The sequence below is a fragment of the Microcaecilia unicolor genome, chromosome 6 (assembly GCF_901765095.1).
Source record: "Microcaecilia unicolor chromosome 6, aMicUni1.1, whole genome shotgun sequence".
NCBI lineage: Eukaryota > Metazoa > Chordata > Amphibia > Gymnophiona > Siphonopidae > Microcaecilia > Microcaecilia unicolor.
This window is the reverse complement of record NC_044036.1, coordinates 37,325,557-37,346,872: the sequence shown is the minus strand read 5'-3', so window position 1 is coordinate 37,346,872 and position 21,316 is coordinate 37,325,557.

Here is a 21,316-nt window from a genome sequence, read left to right as displayed (position 1 = left end):
TCCTCTGGATCACAGTCAGACACAGCCGGAGAGTGTGGGATTTTTATTGGTCACTCACTGCTCATGTACTGTATTTGTTTACTTTAGTGTGTTTTGTTGTCCAGTTCTTTTGCCTCGGCCCTTGGCCAGTTTGCTGTTTACATAAAGGTAAAAAAAAAAAAAAATCAAACCAGTGCTATAGGTAAGAGGAAGCTTCCTTAGGCCTCCATGGACTTCTGAATAGAGAGAATTCTGAAGCCTCTAAATCAAACAGAACCACAGTCTCTGGATATGGGATTTGTTATTTTGACAGTTATCTATCAATTAAGCTGTCCTTGCCTCAATTCCACCAACTTGTTTAGTTTTACCTAGTTGCAGTCTCGCTATTTTAACTGAAAGCCTCTTACATTTTGTCTTGTTAATGTCTCAATTAAAACTGTAAACTCTTTTATGCCTTTCCATAAAGTGTTGTGTATGTGTTCTAGCGCTACAGAAGTGACCAGCGGTAGCTGTATACTGAACTCGATCTTAATAATTTAGGGGATTGTTTACACTCAGGGTTGCCCTGGCATTAGAGGGATGCATAACACCAGGAACAAACCGTTCAATGCCCTTACATCCCAGCGCTGGCACTGTTAACAGTAAATATGCAGGGCCTGCTGGCAAGAGGTCAGAATTTCTGTGCTAAATGCATGCCTTCCCAGTGTGCCTTGATATTAATATTTAAATTAAGGCAGCTCAAGCAGGCAGACTGTTTACTTTTGTAATTTACTAGCAAGTTGCACCTGCCCAGCCTTCCTTGTACTGCCAGTTTACTAAGGCTGAGAAGCAGGGACAAATTTGGGTTGCAAACTTTTAAAAACGTCCCTCCCTCAGCATTCGTGAATGTTTTGGCCATTACATATTTCTAGCTGTAAGAACTGCATTTCCAGATGGATATCACTCTTTTTTTTTTTTTAACCTTATACAGTAGTTCCTTGTTCAGACAGAAACAGAGAGAGAGAGAGAGAGAATGAATTTCATTTATTTGTAATTTTTGGTGATGTCAACTTGAAGTATTAAGGTCATGTTCCTTGTCTACATTTGATGGGTAGTAAGAATGAGATTGAGTGATTGTGCCCTGAAAAATTGTCCCTGCAGTGGAGGGTTGACTCAGTTTTACGTGTATTGTAAAAATAATGGTTTAAAAAAAATGTTTCTGAACATTTTAGGCAAAGATTATCCAAGGACTTCTTTTCCAGAGTTGTTCTGCCGTTTTTGCCTATGAGCAAAACTTTTTTTGAAATCCAGCCCTGTCTTCTGTGAGTTCACCAGTTCTTAGACTGCATGGTTGCAAAGACACAAACCGATTTGTGCATTTCTGAACCGATTCCTGTAGTGAACAGTGAGTTTTCAGTTTTCGTAATTGCTCTAACTGTTTTTAAAAACAGTGGTGGGGGCGGGAGGCTGAGAAGAAGACGAAGAATTCATAACAGTTTGGATTTTTAACTTGCCCTTCCAAATGATACTCAAGCTTCATGGCAAAAAGAGCTTTTGTACCAAGTTCCCTTTTCCCCACCGACCACAACGAGACTCTTTCACTGATGTATCTGTTGCAGGTTCTGCACAAACCTTTATAAACCAGCCTTGGCACACTGGGAATATTTTATTCAAACTTTCTGCAGCCTCGAGGTTCAGATTATAACTGCGAACTGGATTGTTCAGTAAAACACATCCACACCGTTCGTGCATCCGATGATTTCCTGATCAAGGTTGATTTCTCCTTTTCTTAACCGGTGAGCTTTCGGCACTCTCTTTTGGCTGTACATGTGCCCTTGGCCGAGAGTCATCAGGTTGGTGTTTTTTGTTTTGCCATCTCATGATTTAAGGCTAAGCGTCGTAAATCCTCGCCGAAAGAGACAGCGATCAAAGCAAATCCACTCTATTTATTAACCTGCTTTTCCGACAGGAGAGATACAGAAGCGCCCAAAATCATAAAGAAGGTAAAAGACAAATTATTGTCTCTCTCGGCTGCCTACTTCTTAAACATATAGATAGATAGCTTGCAGAATACTTCCCGAGTGTAGGCTAACAGGGGCCGGTTAGGGATGGACGGACAGGAGAGCTGAACTCCAGACATCCCCAGCGGAATCGGGGACTTTTCTTAGACATTGCTAAACAATTGTAAACATAAACGAAACCCTGCTGGACAGTGAAACAGAAAACGCTCATGTTGCAGGAATCAACAATGCCTACGATTCCCCCCTAACACCTATAAAGCTAACAACTGGAAAACTCAATTCTTCAGTAATAAAAACTTGTTTTTTCTTTAGAGGTAAGAATGATACACGATGCAGTGTGTTTCAGTAGCCGACCGGGTCCTGGGAGGAACAGAATTCTGCCTGGGTTGCGATTCTTTTTGGGGGGGGGACCACCAACACAAAACTTGTTCGAAAGGATGTAAAGCTTTCCAGACCCTCTAAATCTGAACAAGGGACCGGTGTTTTGGACGCCCCAAAACTCATGAAAAAAAGATAGCCGTAAACGACACGAAGCTCTCATGAAATAAATACACATCGGACCAAGGTCAGCTTTACCCCGGTCTCAAGAAATGTCCCAGCCTGGCTCAGAGATTTCAAGTCTGTTGAAGTGTTTCAACTGTGAGAACAGAAGGAAAACGTTTTAGCTAGAAATACGTGCTATATTCCTTCGAGCAACGCTGTTCATGCTGCAAAACGAGGTACTCCTGAGTATCCTGCTATTTGATGCTATACAGGCTTCCTGCAAACGTATGTGGCAGGAACCTTCTGAACTCCCCACAAACCGAAATCAAGATTGCCTACTTTACAAATGGAGGGATTTGTGTCTGAAATGATTTTTGCCTTTCAGTCGTAATATATTTTGTAATTCCACTAGCGTATTGTCTCTATATTATATATATAAATATAATTATGTCTACACAGTGACTACATCGCTCTACCCCGGTATCTTTTATTACCTGTTTGTATTTTGTGGCTTCTGACTTAATAGGTATCTACAGCTCTTATAAATGAAAACCTCTCTTAAATTAAGAAATTACACGTACTCTATATGTCCGCCAGAAGACCACGTTACGTTCTGTAATGAATTGAACACGAGATTAACAAAAGGGATATATCGATTTTACTGACCATTTCGGAAAGACAGATCTACAGGATCCAGAAAAGCCAACTGAACGGCGCATTTTTCCCCCCTACTGGATCGCAAGTAGAAAACAAATCTAGAGAATGAAGAACTATAAAGAGCCCAGTGCCTGGAAGAAAAAAAAAAAGTCTGCCTCTCACATTTGGTCATTGGAGCACAGGCAAACGCTTTTTTTGTTGTTTGGTAAGTTTGTTCTTTTTTGTAAGGTTTGTTTCTGCTAAAACTTGTGCATCGCACAACCTCCCCCCCCTCCCCCCAAGAAAAAGCATAGAGACGAATAGGCAGATTAGCAAACCGAATCCAAGCCTCCGCGTGATGTCCTTTTGCAAAGCCAGTTCGGCTCGATGGGGATCGCCGACAGGACGGGAAAATCAATCGGTGGCCTCTGCCTGCTGCACCTCCTCGCCAGCCCGTCGCATGACCAGCAAATCGACTGCATTTTGCCGCAGTGTAAGTCCAGGGTCAGCAACAAGCAGTCTGGAAGCAAGTGACTGGAAGCAGAGCACGTTTAGGAAAAGCACATTCCCTGCTCTAAGGTTTGGCACTTTCAATCACGGCTTTAGCAGGGTTTTGTTTTGTTTTTTTTTTAATTTAAATTTTGTTTCTGTAGCGAGATCATGGTCCAGATGGTTTAACACCTACCGAGATCTGACTTGCAGTGCGCCCGGGCGCTGCTGCAGTACAGGCTGAGGCGAAATAAACCGAGGCAGCCGGGCGATGCACGTACGAGGGAGAACTGACGTGAACGCAGTGATTCCCCAGCAAAAACAGAATAATAATAATAATTAAAAAAAAAATAACCCGAAGTACAGCTTTGCTAAGAAAGAGACCAGAAAAGAAAGACATGCCTGTAAAATGGAGCCTGCCCCAAGCTTTGCTTTGTTGGATCGGTCTAAGGATGGCTTGGAGAACTTGCGAGGGAAGAAATTCCAAGAAAACTTTAGAAAGTAAGAAAGGTGTCGGATTGCCTTTCTTTATCCAGTGTATTATACCAAACTTGAAGTGCCATAATCCGTTATCACTAGAGGGCTCTTGCACTCATACTTTGCTTTCCTAACTTTTTTCGTAAAAAAAAACAACCCAGATTGATTTTTGAAGGAATTCATTCAAGGCTGTACAGTAAGAATAAATCAGGCATAAGCAATAGACGATTACAGCAGTAAAATATTCAAACAACAATACAAAAAGCATGGCAAAGTATACTACTTATAAGATAGAATAACAGGAGTAAGAAAATAAGGGTATAATTTAAAGAAAGTTACACATGAAGTCAGAGAGGTGATTAACTTAGGGTAGGAGTGGATAAACACATCCTGCTGCAGTAAATTTAACCAAATTCAAAATTCAGTTTCTGATTCATATAATAAACCTTTATCTCCTGAAGAACCCCCCCCCCCCCCCCATTAAAGTGGAAATATATGAAAAGCACAGTTGCATTCCATATTTCTTTGTGCCCCCAGCAGCTCTTTACTACATAATCATAAAAGGAGTGACTGAATCATTAAAAAAAAAAGGCTAGTCTTCATTCTGATACGAAAAATGTCTTGATAAATGCATCGGCTGAGAAACTTTAACATAGCCTTATTATTTTTAACTTTAAAATAAACGCTTGCAAGAACAAAGAAGCCAAAGAAAGAATGGCCTGCGAAAATGCAGGGCCTGAGGTTTAGGATCTGTGCGGGGGAAACAGGTGTTCGGTTCTGTGCACCTCATTCTATACAAGACGACAATGAGGAAACACTTTTACCCTACTTTGCCAGATAACACTCTGGTGCCTGCACAGATTTCAGGCTTGTAAAGTTTAAAAAAAAAAAAAAGTTCCAATCACTGGTTAGGAAGAAACTCTTGTAACTCATCAAAATAGTTTTGGTAATTAGACACAACACTAGTAAGACCTATAGAATAATTTTGTGAATATACAAAATTACAGTTTTAAAAAGTATCGCTTCGCACAATGGATCCGTTCTTGAATGTCTGCATTTTATAATTCTGCCCTCAATACAGTGGGGTTTTATATAGAGAGGTCACACAAAGAACGGGGGGGGGGGGGAAGAACTTTAATTTTGCTTCTTCCGAGAGCACTTTTCAAGGAAGTTTCATACACAGTACAATCAAGTTTACTGACTTCCGAATGGAAGATGTCTAAAAGTGGATGTCCAATTATGCACGGAATGAAAACTCATGTCCGATTAAAAAGTAAAACTACGCGTTTCCAGCTTTTTAACCGCAAGAAGTTTATGTGTTGTTGCGGTAATGCTGCGATGTTGATGACGCAGCTGAAGGCAGCGCAGTAACCGCTACATTCTATATATGGTGACTAAAGTTGTGTGTGCAAATCAGTACACATAGCCAATTTGCATGTGCAACCTAATTAATGAGCCAGAGCCAATTGGCATTAATTGAGAGATGGCCACATCATATTTTATAACACTGTGCATCGAACTCCTATAGTGCATAATGTCAAGAGGGCGTGGACAGGGGCATTTTGGGGGGGGGGGTCCCAGAATTTACACATATTGTTACAGAATAGACTTGATCAGCATCTAACAGGCATCGTTTATGCGCTTAGCTGAATTCTATAAAGGACACAGATCCTTTATAGAATAGCGCTCAGCGCTTACATTTTTCAGCGCTGATTTTTCGACGCCGTTTATAGAATCTAGTCCTAGAGCTATTAAGGGAGACAGGCTGTGAAACTCAGCTTTTTCACAAATATTGTGTAATCCAGTAACACATGTTTCCCGTCAGCAAAATAATTGTTCAGTACGGCTGAAAAAGTTTATGTGATTTGACAAGAGCGTATGGTAATAACTGCAAGAGTACTTAGAGTGCAAATGAAGTTCATTCAGCGTTTCTTGAAAAGCACATCTCATTGTCGAGCTGTCACATTAGGAACTCTAGAAGGCAGTTTTATCGACGTTAAACAGATTTGATCAGGTGACAGGTGCCCTTTTGTTAAGGCCAAGTTTCAGTGAGTTTTGAGATGTGCAAAGGTGAACCCTGAGACAACATTGCAATGTGGAACAGCACTTTCCCTTTTATTTGTGCCCTTTAATTATTCTCTTTCCAAGTCGTGCTATCCCTATGAGTTGTACAGAGAACAGGAGGGTGTCCTACTTAAATAGGGAAAGACCAACTTTCTACATTCTGTGCTAGAGACACAGCCTTGCACCATGATAACATCATAAAAGGAAACGTGTCACATTAGACTCTTTAATTCCCTAAACCGCGCTTTTGTATTTTTCTGACATTTAAGACATACACTGCCATATTTCTAAATCTAACCTGGATTGGATAAAAGTTATTTAAAAAAAACTTCATTCTAAGAAAACACACTTTCTGTAACAGCATTCTGTCTCAACCTTTCCAGTATTCCTCCGACAACGATTTATTTAAAAATGTAAACATCTCCACTGTATTCCAAATTCTTCATGTTAAAAGTTTCACTCCACTTTTACACATGACCTACACTAGCTCTGATCCCTAACAGTGCTCAAACCGGAGAGAGAAGTATTTTCATATCAGTAATGAAGGCCTTTGTGCAAAAACACAGATAATGCAAATTTTGGTTAATTTTTATTTCTCATCAGGGTAAAGAATTCACGGGAAAGTACTGCAACACTGATATACTTTCTGATGTGACGTTGAAATGCAGAAGTTTTCACAATGTCTACTTACCTTTACAGTAAACTCTATTTGGTATATATATATATATATATATATATATATATATATATATCAAGTCCTCCTGGAATACATCAGGAGTTCCCATATAGTTTCAAAGTGACTAACTCCTGCTTATACTGTAGGGAAGAGCAATTCTTAAAAATATAGAAAGCCAAAGGGATTCTGAGAAAGCAAATATATTATATAGCAAGAAAACTGTAGACCAGAGGTAACAGGATGCTGTGCATTGTTTACGATATTCAAAATAAGATTGCATCAAATCGGACCGAAGTTACGGTTTCCTTCCAGAGAACGTTTTAAGCATATTCATGGTTCTACCTAGCTACATATACCTCTTTGCTTCCTAAACCAACAAGATAGGTCTTTTCTTTTGTTGTTTATACTACAAAACAATGAAAAACCACATTTTGAACCTTTTCCCAGTTCGTAGAAACATTCCAATATTACATTGGAAAAGTCTGTCCAAGGGGGGAAAACAATTAGCAGCATTACAATAGGTGGATGCACTAGAAAGGTTAATGTTTATAAGGGTCATCTTAGCCCTTTACAGTCATTCAATGATACTTAACATTTTCCATGAACTAAATTCAAGTTTTTTTTTTATTTTGATATTTCAGATAGTTATGCTTATATGAAACCAGTGCAATGGATAGATTTCCATTTTTTTTAAACAATTCTGCAGTAATGCTAACATCTCCTGTCATGTACGACTTTGCCTCAATAATGTTTTGGAAAAGCCGTGTTTCATCCACACCAACATGCATGCAGGCATTAGTGTACACAGCGGGCCAGGATCACAAGAAAAGTTTCAAAATCCACATTGTATGAACGTGCACCTAAAACAGTTTGGACTAAAATCAACCCCCCCCCCCTCCCTTTAGAAAGCCACGCTAGCAGCTGGCGGTGCGTTAATGCTGACACAGCCCATTCAAAGTACAGCTTTGTAAAAAAAAAAGGAAATGTTTGGACTTATCTTTTATTAACCCCCTTTTCTTTTGCTCTTTACCTTGTTTCAGTAAAAACAAACAAACACCTTTGCTCCGTAATATTCTTTAGAAATCTGTAAATGATTTTGCTATCGGTATATGTTTAGGGGATCTTTTACTAAAGATTAGCTCGCGTTATCTGCAGCAGGGCCCATTTTATTCCTATGGACCCTGCTGCAGGTAACTTAAGCTAACCTTTAGTAAAAGACCCCCGTAATTTCCTATAGTCAACATAAAGATGCACAGAACAGTAATATAAATACGGTCATACTTATTTTGCACGATCATTCTCTAAGTATATGTTAACCACAATGGTATTAAATTATAATGCTTGTACTGTCTTCTCTAAAATTTTGTGTTTATTTCACTAGCATAATAAACTGTGCTCTCCAATAAAAAAAAAAACTATAATGCCTCAGAAACATTTTTTTTCATACAAAATGCCAAATAGATGCTGAAAAGATGCTATTTTGTCCAAAGGGAATAAAGCGTTTTATTCCCTTTGGACAAAACATGTTTCTGCCTATTTTATTTTTAAATTTAGATTCCAGCTTTAGTCACTGTTCTATCCACGTATTTATTCATTTACTAGTATTTTAATTTATTGCCTCTTGTTTCCCATTCAAGGCTGTTTCTCCTCTCAAAACAAATCATATAACTCAAATTATAGCTCTGATTCAATAGACGTTTTCCTATGGATACAGAAGGAGGAATTTTCATGTTTTTCCCCCCAGAGGGTAAACCCCAATTTACCTGCATAAATGGGTTTTTATAAAGTGATCCCGCACTCTATGCACGTGAAGGGGTGTGTGGTCACAAGAACAATCAAGGCTTTTATGCCATCCACATGTCCATGCTTTTCCAGGGGATGTGTGCAGTTCATAAAATACACACCTAGGCATGAACTCAGCCTGCAGGAATTTCTACTTGCTCCCGAGCAGCTGTGAATGTATATTGGATGCATTTTAGAATCCACTATATCAAAAAATACATGGGTGTGGAATCGCAACTTCAGTACAGAAAACATCACAAACTAATGATCCACTTACAAAAAGAGACTCCTGTTTGAAACAGCAACTTTAAGTTAAAGGAAGGAAAAGCCTTAAAGAGCTACAAACTCAATGGTCTATAGAGCTAAACGTGATCCAATAGGCCTACTCTTCATCATCATCAGCTAAAAAACCTTCCTGTAGATTTAGGGGGCCTTTTACTTTTAGAAATGTCAAGTAGTAGTAGTACGTTGTACGTGCAGGACGTCAGACTCAGAACGAAGCCTTGTGCCAGAAGAAGAGGACCTCGGCTGGTGGGGGTTGGGGTCCCCCCACCAGCAAAGGTAGGCGATGGCGGGTTGGTGGCGGGAGGGGGGGGGGTCGAGAGGGTCGTCAGCAGAGGGGTCCAGGGCCCCATGGCCCCACATAGCTACGCCACTGGTGGTAAGGCCACCATGGGCTTATCACATGTCAGTCTTGAGCTACTGCCGGCCCAATGCGGGCACCGGTGGTGATTCCATCCCAGCGTGCGGCATTTCCGGATCTAGCAGAAATATTCAAACAATATTTCCGCAGGTGGTTACCTGGTAGTAATTGGGCAGCGCCGCACGCTACCTCAGTGGGTGGTGGTAAGTGCTCCCCTCGCATGGCCACGCGGTAAGAGCAATCTTATTGCGCGGCCGTGTCTTTTTTTCAGTCTTTTTACCCACTGCAATAAAAATGGCCTCAGCGCGCAGCAAAAAAACATTCCCCGCCACTATCGCGGGGCCCATTTTACCGCAACTTAGTAAAAAGGTCCCTAAGTGACTTGGCCCAGGGTCAAAGGGAGTTGCAGTAAGAACATAATCCACTTCCCCAGGTTTTCAGCCCACTGCACTAACCCTTAGGCTAGTCTTCCATTCCTTATATGCAAACGTTCTAACAATAATATTTTTAAAAAATAGTTTAAAAAGACTTCTTCTTTAGGAAACGGATACTGTCATAACTTTTTGATTGAGGCATTTCACTTATAGTGCTCTGGCAAACTACAACTTTATTTTTTAAGAAAATAGATTTCTTTTTGCAGATTTTACTTCTCAGTGCCAGCCCTTACTCCCTCCACAAAGTATGCTATACATTTTTTTGTTCTAAACAAATATATGTCTCATTACAAAGGTTAACGTTCTTGGGGAGAGAAACGCACAGAGGTATTAGAACCCCTTTTGGACTGAGGTCTTCAAAGACAAATTATCTGAAAAATGTAATACAGAGGTAGGATCTGCTGTGCTATTTTGACTTACTCTATTTCAGGGGTTTGATTAAATAGCAAACGAGTTCTTTACTAGTAATAATGGATACCCTAAACCTCAAAATATGGCAGCATTTAATAACAATTTAATAAATGCAGAACATTCTTGGCTTTTCTGAACAGTTGTTAATCTTCATAGAGGACTGTCCTGCTTCACTGTTGGTTGAACTTTCCATGGTCCCTATAGGTTGTGCGCCACCTGGAGGCGCCTTTAGGTACTCCCTCACCCCATAAGAACTAGTCGAGAAATGTATTAAGGTAGTCTAATCATAATGGAATCAACTTATGTTTTTAAATAATTTATTAATCTTTATTTCTGTGCATTCAAGTGGACTAACATGGTAACCCCACTCCTTCATCCAGGGTGCAGCAAGGAACAGCGGAGAGTCCAACCTTTTGCTCAAAGCAACCTTGATTTTTAACGTTTACTTTTGAAATTTCAAGCTTGAGTGTTATTTGATATACCACCTTTCAGATGAATCATCAAGGCGATTTACATTTGCAAAGAATATTATAGATGAGGCAAAAAAAGCCAAGTAAAGAAATAAAAGTAACATATTCAAACATGCGTGGGATAAACATAAAGGAATCCTGTTCAGAAGGAATAGATCCGCAGGAGCTTAGCCGAGATTGGGTGCCAGAGCCGATGGGGGGAGACGGGGCTAGAGCTGGGCAGACTTATACGGTCTGTGCCAGAGCCGGTGGTTGGGAGGCGGGGATAGTGCGGGGCAGACTTATACGGTCTGTGCCCTGAAGAGGACAGGTACAAATAAAAAGTAGCACATAAGAGTTTATCTTGTTGGGCAGACTGGATGGACCGTAAAGGTCTTTTTCTGCCGTCATCTACTATGTTACTATGTTATATTACAAAAGCAGAAAAAAAGAGAAAGGCTGTGGCAGATCCAACACAGCAGATACTGCTTCTCTACGGGGTCCTTTTACTAAGCTGTGTAAGCGTGTACGCACGCCCAACGCACGCCAAAATGGAGTTACTGCCTGACTACCTCATGGCTCTTGCGGTAATTTCATTTCTGATATGCGCATCTGAAAAATTACGGAGGCGCGTCAAGTGGCATTCGGCGCATGTAGGTCATTACCACCTGGTTACCGCGTGACTCTTTACCGCTAGGTCAATGGCTGGCGGTAAGGTCTCAGACCCAAAATGGATGCGTGGCAATTTTGCCGCACCTCCTTTTTCGAACGAAAGAATAAAAAGGTCTTTTTACAGGTGTGCTGAAAAATGATTCTGCATGCGCCCAAAACCCGCGCCCACACTACCACAGGCTATTTTTCAGCGCGCCTTTCTAAAAGGACCCGTAAGTGCCTGTGATTTTGAACATAAAGTCACCACGTCTCTAAGCTTTCTGAAAAGAAAATAGGTCTTGAGTAACATTTTGAACTGAGGATGAGAAGACATTGGACAGAGGTGGAGAGGGAGAGAGTTCTATGGTGTGGGATCAGTCACATTAAACACTTGACGCTCTAAACCTTCCAAGAAAAATTTAACTGAAGGTAGGAATGTTTTCATATAATTGTTCTGTAAGAAAACACAGGCCTCGCACCTACTAGAAGTTTACATAAATTCAGCTAAGGTAGAGAAATCTCTTAAGGGATGAAAAATATCAGCAGGTCTCTTCTGATTTTCTTAACCCTTTATGTTAACAAGGGATGACAAGAAGACTGGAAAAAAATGCCAGTGTAGCATCAATTTGTATTTTGGGATATATCTCCGTCATGTTAACATCCAGTGCTAGAGTCAGAAAAAAATCTTTTGTTGTTTGGATGCCTGAAAGATATTCTAGGTCATGGCTGTATCACAAGAGAAAGGGGATGGAATTTGATATACCACCTCTATGTGGTTACAATCATATTATATAAGGGTACTTAGAGTAACAAGGAGCTGCAGTGGGAATTGAGCCCAGTTCCCCAGGATCAAAGTCCACTGCACTAACCACTAGGCTACTCCTCCACTACGGACATGTAGAAGCCTGCCCTTGCCGCGCAGGCTTCTGTTTCTGTGAGTCTGACGTCCTGCACGTGGTAGTTCCAGACTGGCATGTGGCGGCAAGCCCGTTCCCAACCTGTTGCTGAGCAAGATATACAGGATGTAATGTGTACACTGAAATAAATGACACCTTCCTGTTTCAGATAGCCTGAAAATACTTGGAGTTACAATTGACCGAAATCTCACACTAGAAAGCCATGCGAAAAATACAACAAAGAAAATGTTCCATTCAATGTGGAAACTCAAAAGAGTAAAACCAAGGGAAATATTTCGCAGCCTGGTACAATCAATGGTGCTATGAGGCATATTTTCAAAGCACTTTGGGAGGCTAAGTTCCATAGGTTTCTATGGAACTTTGGGAGGCTAAGTGCTTTGAAAATGAGCCTCAAAGTCACCTAGATTACTGCAATGTAATCTATGCCAGATATAAAGAACAAATCATTAAGAAGCTCCAAACATCACAAAACACAGCAGCCAGACTCATATTTGGAAAAATGAAATACGAAAGTGCCAAACCCCTAAGAGAAAAACTACACTGGCTCCCACTTAAAGAACGTATTATGTTCAAAATCTGCACTCTGGTCCATAAAATCATTTACGGCGAAGCCCTGGTCTACATGTCCGACCTCATAGACTTACACTAAAAGATCAGCACGCACATTCCTGAACCTCCACTACCCCAGCTGCAAAGGACTAAAATATAAATTAACATATGCATCCAGCTTCTCCTACATAAGCACGCAGCTTTGGAATGCATTACCACTTGCCGTGAAAAAAAATGCACGACCTAACTAACTTTCGGAGATCACCGAAGACCAGCCTGTTCAAGAAGGCATACCACATTGATCCTCCTAATATCAGACAACGAACCTCAAGTCAGAACTGGATAAAACCTAACTCTCTATACTTGACTACCAAGGTCTACTGTACCACGAATGAACTCTAACGCAATACCACTTTATCCCTCATTCTGAATATGTACTCTTTTACTTGACTGCTTAATCTACGTCAATCATGATTTTTAATGTAATACCACTTGTATCTCTCACTCCGGAAATGGCGATCGCCATGACGGAACAATGTAAGCCACATTGAGCCTTCAAATAGGTGGGAAAATGTGGCATACAAATACATAAATAAATGACACCATCCTTGGGAATCAGCAAATGTCGAAGCACAGCCCCTGAGAAAGCTGTAGAAGTGAAACGGAGCTGGCCACTGTCGGGTGTTAGCTAAGTGCTCGACTTTTTTTCTTGGGGGGGGGGGGGAGCGGAAAAAGAAAGGGAGGGCCAGGGGTAGTTCTACCAATTGTTGTATTTACGCTGTTGGTTTAATATACTTCTATATGAGAGATAGCGTGGCTGCGCCACAATGATGTAAGAACAGTGTTGTAACAAGCAGTTTGAATGTTGTTGGCTGATATTCGGGCGTCATGCCTCTGACTCAATAAAGATATTTAAAAAAAAAAAAAAGAAATAAGACTAACAGAAAGTGTTTTTGGAATAAATAATAAATGAAAGCTATTTGCAGTAAAAAAAAATAGAAACAAATATGTGTTTTAAACTAAGGATTAAAATGTAATAAATTTAAAAATTAAAAACCGAATTTAAAAAATTGGACAAATTTAGCACGAGGCTTTAAGACCAATGATGATCACCAGTGAAAGATGCTAGAATTTAGGTTGGCGTTCGGGTGTATTGAGGTCTTTCCCCCGTGTTAGCAAGATTAGTAATATATATCTTGCATCAATACTGGACTCTTCAACATTTTTGACCATACACTATCATGCATTATTTACCACAGGTCCAATTTTAGGCAATGGGATTTATAAATATCACGTACATTAATTGCATTAGAGTGGTTCACCACGACATAGTAACATAGTAGGTGACGGCAGAAAAAGACCTGTACGGTCCATCCAGTCTGCCCAACAAGATAAACTCATATGCGCTACTTTATGTGTATACCTAACCTTGATTTGTATTTACCATTTTCAGGGCACAGACTGTAGAAATCTGCTCAGTACTAGCCCCGCCTCCCAACCACCGGTGCTGCCACCCAATCTCAATGCACTTTAGTAAATTTAGCCCCTAAGGACCAGATTCTAAATATGGTGCCCTAAAAATCCACGCTCAGATTTAAGCGTATTCTATAAGATTTAGGTGCGGTTTATAGAATATGCTTAGTTGATACCATAGCGCCTAAATCTACGCACGCACATTTACGCCAATAAAAACCTGGTGTAAACCTATGTGCATAGATTTAGGCGCACTGACTTGAATTCTGTAATTATGCACGGAAATTTTGACACACCCACAAATCACCCATAAACATGCCCCTTTTAAACTATGCGGATTTATTTTGAATTGCGTGCTTTTCAATTTAGGCACAGCTCGTTATAGAATACGCTTGGCGATTTCCACCCATAAATTCCGATAATTGCCAATCAGTGCTCACTATTGCTTGTTAAATGCTGTTAAAAACGCTGATTGGCTTGTTACGTCAATTTCCACATGGAATTCTAGGCACCATATATAGAATCTGGCCCTAAATACGCAAAGCAAAGCTGAACATAGATAAGAAAATCAACCAACGCAGCACAGCCAGAGATGCCAAGTTACCCAGTTCCAGGCCGAGATTATGGGCCGTCCTGGATTTCTGACCACCTCATCCTGGTGCATTATGGGACCTGCAGCACTGATGTCAATGGGCAGGACCAGCCACTACAAATCCCACACTGCTGTGGGATGGAAGTTCAAAACCGGGACTGGCCAAAAATCTCCAGCCTGGAACTGGGTAATCTGGCATCTCTGCAACAGCTGAGAGACAGAAATGAAAGGGTATCACTCAATGTCTTCTGAAAGACTGTAAGCACAGCTGCAAATTTTGCAACCCCCTTAAGGGTGATCTGTATGTTGTCACACTGGAATCCCCTGGTGACAGTGGAGCATCTAGACTACAGAGTGAAAGGATGTAAACATCTCTAAAACTGACTGGCAAATGTCTACTCACAGAAGTGCAGTTGAGGTCTTTTCAGCTTTGTCTGTCTATTGGTCTGGAAGTCTGTCCCACTAGGGTCAGATTCTGGAGGCAAAAAGCTCTTTATATAGTGGGGCATTAATATTTGAAGTTATAACCATCAGACAAAATGGATAGATGAGATCAGAGGTTGGAACAGAGCTGTGCAGTAACCCCTGTTAATTCTTTGGTTATCTGAGTATCAGCACTAGGAAAACAAATTTTCCGTAATTCAGTTGGCAATTAAAACAACCACAATCATGTGCATTCTGATTTATGGCCAATTAGAAAGTAGATAACTGTGTTTGCAGAGTAAGAAATCTTACCTAGGCCCAGACATCATGAAATTGTTGTTTTTTTTCCCCCTCTCTCTCCACAGATAGGCATTTTGGACCCAAGTGTCCCAAACCTGTCCTGGGGACCCCACCTCCAGTGGGATTTCAGGATATCCACAATGGCTATGCATGAGATAAATCTGTAATGCTTTCCGCAAGGAGAGGTGAGCCCTTGTACTCGATGAGGGAAACCCCTGATCGGGCTGTTGGTCAAAACCCCGAGTTCCCCCTGTGTCTCCCACCGTTCCCCAGGGGTTGAGCCCGAGTGCAGGTAGCCAACAGCAGAGAGAACAAAGTCCAGCACAAAGTCCACAGGGTTAGACCAGGCAGCAGAGAACAGAAGATCCAGGGACAGGCAATGGTCAGTACCAGGCAGCAGGCAATAGCAGATCCAGGAACAGGCAGAGGTCAGTACCAGGCAGCAGTCAGTAGCAGATCCAGGAACAGGCAGAGGTCGGTACCAGGTAGCGGTCAGTAGCAGGTCCAGGGACAGGCAGAGATCGATACCAGGCAGCGGTCAATAGCAGATCCAAAAGCACTGCAACTAATCAGCGAATTGAGTAGAAGCCGAAACACGGAAGGTCTGAGGGCAGAGTCTTAAATAGTGTAGAAATTAGGCCCAAACTAGCACATCTGAAATCAAGATGGCTGCCCCCATCGGTGACACCCTACGCCCAAATATGGGCTTCCTTCCTGAAGCTGCCCTACTCCAAGATGGCTGCCATAACTTAAGCTGCCCCCTACTAAGATGGCCGCCCAAACCTGGCACAAGCCCAAAACCAAGATGGCCATCCGATCCTCCGGTGCCCATACTCTGCATAGACAGGGAACGTGACATAAATCTACATATGCACTGTGCCTGTATAGTCATTGTGGATACCCTGCTGGTCTGCTGGCTGTGTGATACTTAGGTCAGGTTTAAGACTGATCTTCCATCCTCTGCTTATGGAGAAAAAGCCTTGCTGATTCAGACCCAAAATGGGATAAACTCTTTAGTATATCTTGGCCTCGATATCTGTGAAAAACTTGGATAGATAAGTATTGCCATATTGGGACAGACCGAAGGTCTATCAAGCCCAGCATTCCATTTCCAACAGTGGCAAATCCAGGTTACAAGTATCTGGCAAGATCCCAAAAAATGATAAAACACTTTATGCTGCTTATCCTAGAAATAATCAAAAGTATAAAGAAATGGCACCGCACCAGCCAAATTCTATTGAAACATACACAACTAAATGGTGGATGGGGCTTAATCAGCTGTATGTATCATTATAAAATTAGAAGGAAGTGTCTCATACAGTCACTGAAGCACCATTATAGTGTGCTATGTCAAAGCATATGCTTATGTGACATATTCTAATCATAGACAACCTCCAACCTCCGATAGTGCAAATGGGAAGTAACCTGTTCCGGGGCAGAGAGAGCAGCGAACCAGCGAAGCCGACACCCCCCCAGCGGCGTGCACCCGGGGCGGACCGCCCCCTTCCTACGCCACTGAGAGGAAGCGTATTTAAGGTTCTGTCATAAGGTCAGATCCGGGAGGCGCAGAAAGATCTTAATTTAAGTCAAGTCCTTTGTGTAGAGTTGCTTGAAGAGGTAAGTTTTTAGCAGCTTCCGGAAGGGTAAATGGTTATTGACTGTTTGAATCGATCTTGGTAAGGCGTTCCAGAGCTTGCTACCTATAACGGAGAAATTGGATGCATAATATGTTTTGTACTTGACTCCTTTACAGTTGGAAAGATGTAAGTTTAGATAAGTTCGAGAAGATCTAGAGCGATTCCTGGATGGAAGGTCGATCAGATTGTACATGTAGGCTGGGGATTCTTCGTAGATAATCTTATGAACCATCGTGTGGACTTTTAAATTTATTCCTTCCATAACAGGGAGCCAATGAAGTTTTAAACGGAGAGGTGTTGCGCTCTCAAACCGCGACTTACCAAAAATAAGTGGCTGTCGTGTTTTGGGCAGTTTGGACTTTTTTTTCAGAATTTGGGCCTTGCATCCAATAAAAACACTATTGCAAAAGGACACCTAAATGAGGGTGCAGATGTGTTGCTTCCTAATAAATCTTAGGCAAAGTCCCCCCATCTGTGTGTGGATGGCAAACAGCTAAAGAGCAAGTTTAGGGAGATAGACTTTTAAGGCGATAGAGTGTAAACAGTGCATACATAAGCGCACAACTATGGAATGGGCTCCCAAAAGCTGTGAAAACAATTCACGACCACTTGAACTTCAGGAAATCACTAAAAACTTTGAAGAGGTTGGTTTTTAGTGATAGGCCTTTTTGAAAAGGCCTACCCCAACGACCCCACTTAACCCTCTTCACCTACCAACACAGCATGACTATGATCAAACAGGACATCGCGCAATCTTCATCCATTCCGACCCTCCACTTATACCTCATACGATCACTATACAACTTTGTATTTGTTATCCACCGACTGGGCAAACGCCTTTGACGGTACTATGTAAGCCACACTGAGCCTGCAAATAGGTGGGAAAATGTGGGGTACAAATGCAATAAATAAATACCTGCTGTTAATGCTATAAATATAAAGATGAATACATATGAATTAGGACCAAATAAGAAAACAATGGCATGAAGAAAGAGTCAATAAGGGGCCCTTTTACTAAGCCGCGTGTCTGTATGCACCCAACGCACACCAACACATGAGTTACCGTCCGGCTATTGCGTGGCTCTTGCGGTAATTTCATTTTTGGTGCACGTCCAATACTTGCCCCCCCAAAATAATTTTTTAATTTTCGAACGTGCATATTGGACGCGCGCCAAGTGGTATTTGACGTGCGTAGGTCATTACCGCCCGGTTACCACGTGAGACTTTACCGCTAGCTCAGTGGCCGGCGGTAAGGTCTCAGACCCAAAATGGGCGTGTGACAATTTTCATTTTGCCGCACGTCCATTTTCGGCAAAAATGTTTAAAAAAAGGCATTTTTTACAGGTGCGCTGAAAAATGGATCTGCGTGCGCCCGAAACCCGCGCCTACACTACCGTAGGCCATTTTTCAGCGCACCTTAGTAAATGTTTTAAAGACCCCTTGCTATAAGTGCTCAGATAAATGTGACTTTTTCGTGTGAAAGATCTTGAGCTTCATTGTCTTCACATATTTCCAACATGACTATTTCCTTATTCAGAATAAGCACAATGTCTCCTGGGAAAATACAACATAGTTCTCACTTCTCCACTCCACTTTTCCAAGGAAACCAATAGCCCATCCCATTTAGCACTATCACATTTCATTCACTCCTCTCTTCTAAAGAAACTGCAAAGGTTACCTAAGGCTTGCTGCACAATTTCCTTTAAACTTTTTTTTAACTTCTAAAGAAAAAATGTATAATATATATATTTTTTCAGCTCATAAACAGATTACTACAGACATTTACTTGGCAGACCAGCTAGGATCATATGCAGATCCCAGGTAGGACAATAAGGGCTGTACAAAAGTGATTTAAGACTTCACTTTGTGGAAATTAAATGCCTCATCGTTACGTTTAAGAGATCTGTTTTCCCCTATTAATTCCAGAAAACATAAATCCTTTACGTCACACACAGAGCTGTCAAGTTATCTATTTCAGAAGAGAGACTTTATGGGGGTCCTTTTACTAAGGTGTGCTGAAAAATGGCCTACGGTAGTGTAGACGCGTGTTTTGGGCGCGCACAGAATCATTTTTCAGCCCGCCTGCAAAAAATGCCTTTTTAAAATTTTTGTCGAAAATGGATGTGCAGCAAAATGAAAATGGCTGCGCGTCCATTTTGTGTCTGAGACCTTACCGCCAGCCATTGAGCTAGCGGTAAAGTCTCAAGCGGTAACTGGAAGGTAATGACGTACGTGCACCAAATGCCACTTGGCAGGCGTAGCTGACGTGCATTAGAGAATAAAAAATATTTTCGGGCACGCATAGTGGACGCATGCCAAACATGAAATTACCACAAGGGCCATGTGGTAACTCCATTATGGCATGCGTTGGGTGCAGGGGTGTAGCTACATGGGGCCCTGGACCTCCCTGCCGATGACCATCTCAACCCCCCCTCCCACCGCCATCCCGCTGTCAACCCGCCGTCGCTGTCTGCTATACAATGTGCAGGACGTCAGACTCAGAAACAGAACGAAGGAAGAAAAGGACCTCAGCTGGCAAGGGGTTGGGGTCCCCCGCCAGCAAAGGTAGGCGACGGCGGGTGAGGGTTGGCAGCGGGAGGGGGAGGTCGAAGTTGTTGATGGTGGCGGGGGGGGGGGGGGGGGGGGTCAGCAATGGCGGGGGGGGGGGGGGGGTCGGCGGCACCGGGGGGGGGGGGGCTAAAATGTGCCCCTCACCTCAGGCTCTGGACCCCCCTCCCGCCGAAATCTGGCTACACCCCTGGCTTACGCATCTTAGTAAAAGGGCCCCTATGGCTGGTCCTGGTTTTAAACTTACATCCCAGTGTAGCCTTTGTAGTCCATGATTCTATCCATTGAAATTAGTGCTGCAGGTCCCATAATGCACCAGGATGAGGTTGGCAGAAATCCAGAACCGGCCAAAAAGACCTCCTTCCTGGAATGGGTAACCTGACTACTCTGCACACATGATGGCACAATCTTAATCTTTATGAAAAATATTAAGACTAAAACATAGTAACATAGTAACATAGTAGATGACGGCAGAAAAAGACCTGCACGGTCCATCCAGTCTGCCCACGATAAACTCATATGTGTATACCTTACCTTGATTTGTACCTGTCTCTTTCAGGGCACAGACCGCACAAGTCTGTCCAGCAGTACCTCCCGCCTCCCAACCACCAGTCCCGCCCCCCATCACTGGCTCCGGCACAGACCCCGCATAAGTCTGCCCTCCCCCATTCTAGCCCCCCAACCACCAACCCCTCTTCCCCCCACCACCCAATTTCAGCTAAGCTTCTGTGGATCCATTCCTTCTGCACAGGATTCCTTTATGCCTATCCCATGCATGTTTGAATTCCGTTACAGTTTTCATCTCCACCACCTCCCGCAGGAGGGCATTCCAAGCGTTCACCACCCTCTCTGTGAAGAAATACTTCCTGACATCTTTCCTGAGTCTGCCCCCCTTCAATCTCATTTCATGTCCTCTCGTTCTACCGCCTTCCCATCTCCGGAAAAGATTGCGGTAGAACGAGAGGACATGAAATGAGATTGAAGGGGGGCAGACTCAGGAAAGATGTCAGGAAGTATTTCTTCACAGAGAGGGTGGTGAATGCTTGGAATGCCCTCCCGCGGGAGGTGGTGGAGATGAAAACGGTAACGGAATTCAAACATGCGTGGGACAGGCATAAAGGAATCCTGTACACCCTTGAGCTGGAAAGATTTATGCTTTTATTTATTAGGATTTATTGACCGCCTTTTTGAAGGAATTCACTCAAGGCGGTGTACAATAAGAATAATCAAACATAAGCCATAGACAATTACAGCAGTAAAAATATTCAGATAACAATACAAAGTATGGCACAGTATACTACTTACAATGTCAACACAATAGTAATAGAACATTTTAATGGACGGCATAGGGTATAAGCAAAGATGGAACATATAGATAGGTAAGAGTAAGAGAACTTAGAACATAAGGTGACTAATTTAAGGAAAGTTGCACATGAGGTCAGAGAGGTGAATACATTTTCATCTCAGCTAGGGTGGAAGTGGATAAACATGTCCTGGGATCAACACATGTGTGTGCTTCCTGCAGTACATTTAAAAGGTATTTCACTTTTAGATGGTTACTCAATAGGACAGCAAACCCTCAAACCCTGAAGATTTTTTTAAATTTTTACCCTGCTACAAGAATCGGTCACTAGAGGGCGCAATTTGAAAGTCATTTAGTAGTGAAATACTGTAAAAACGTAC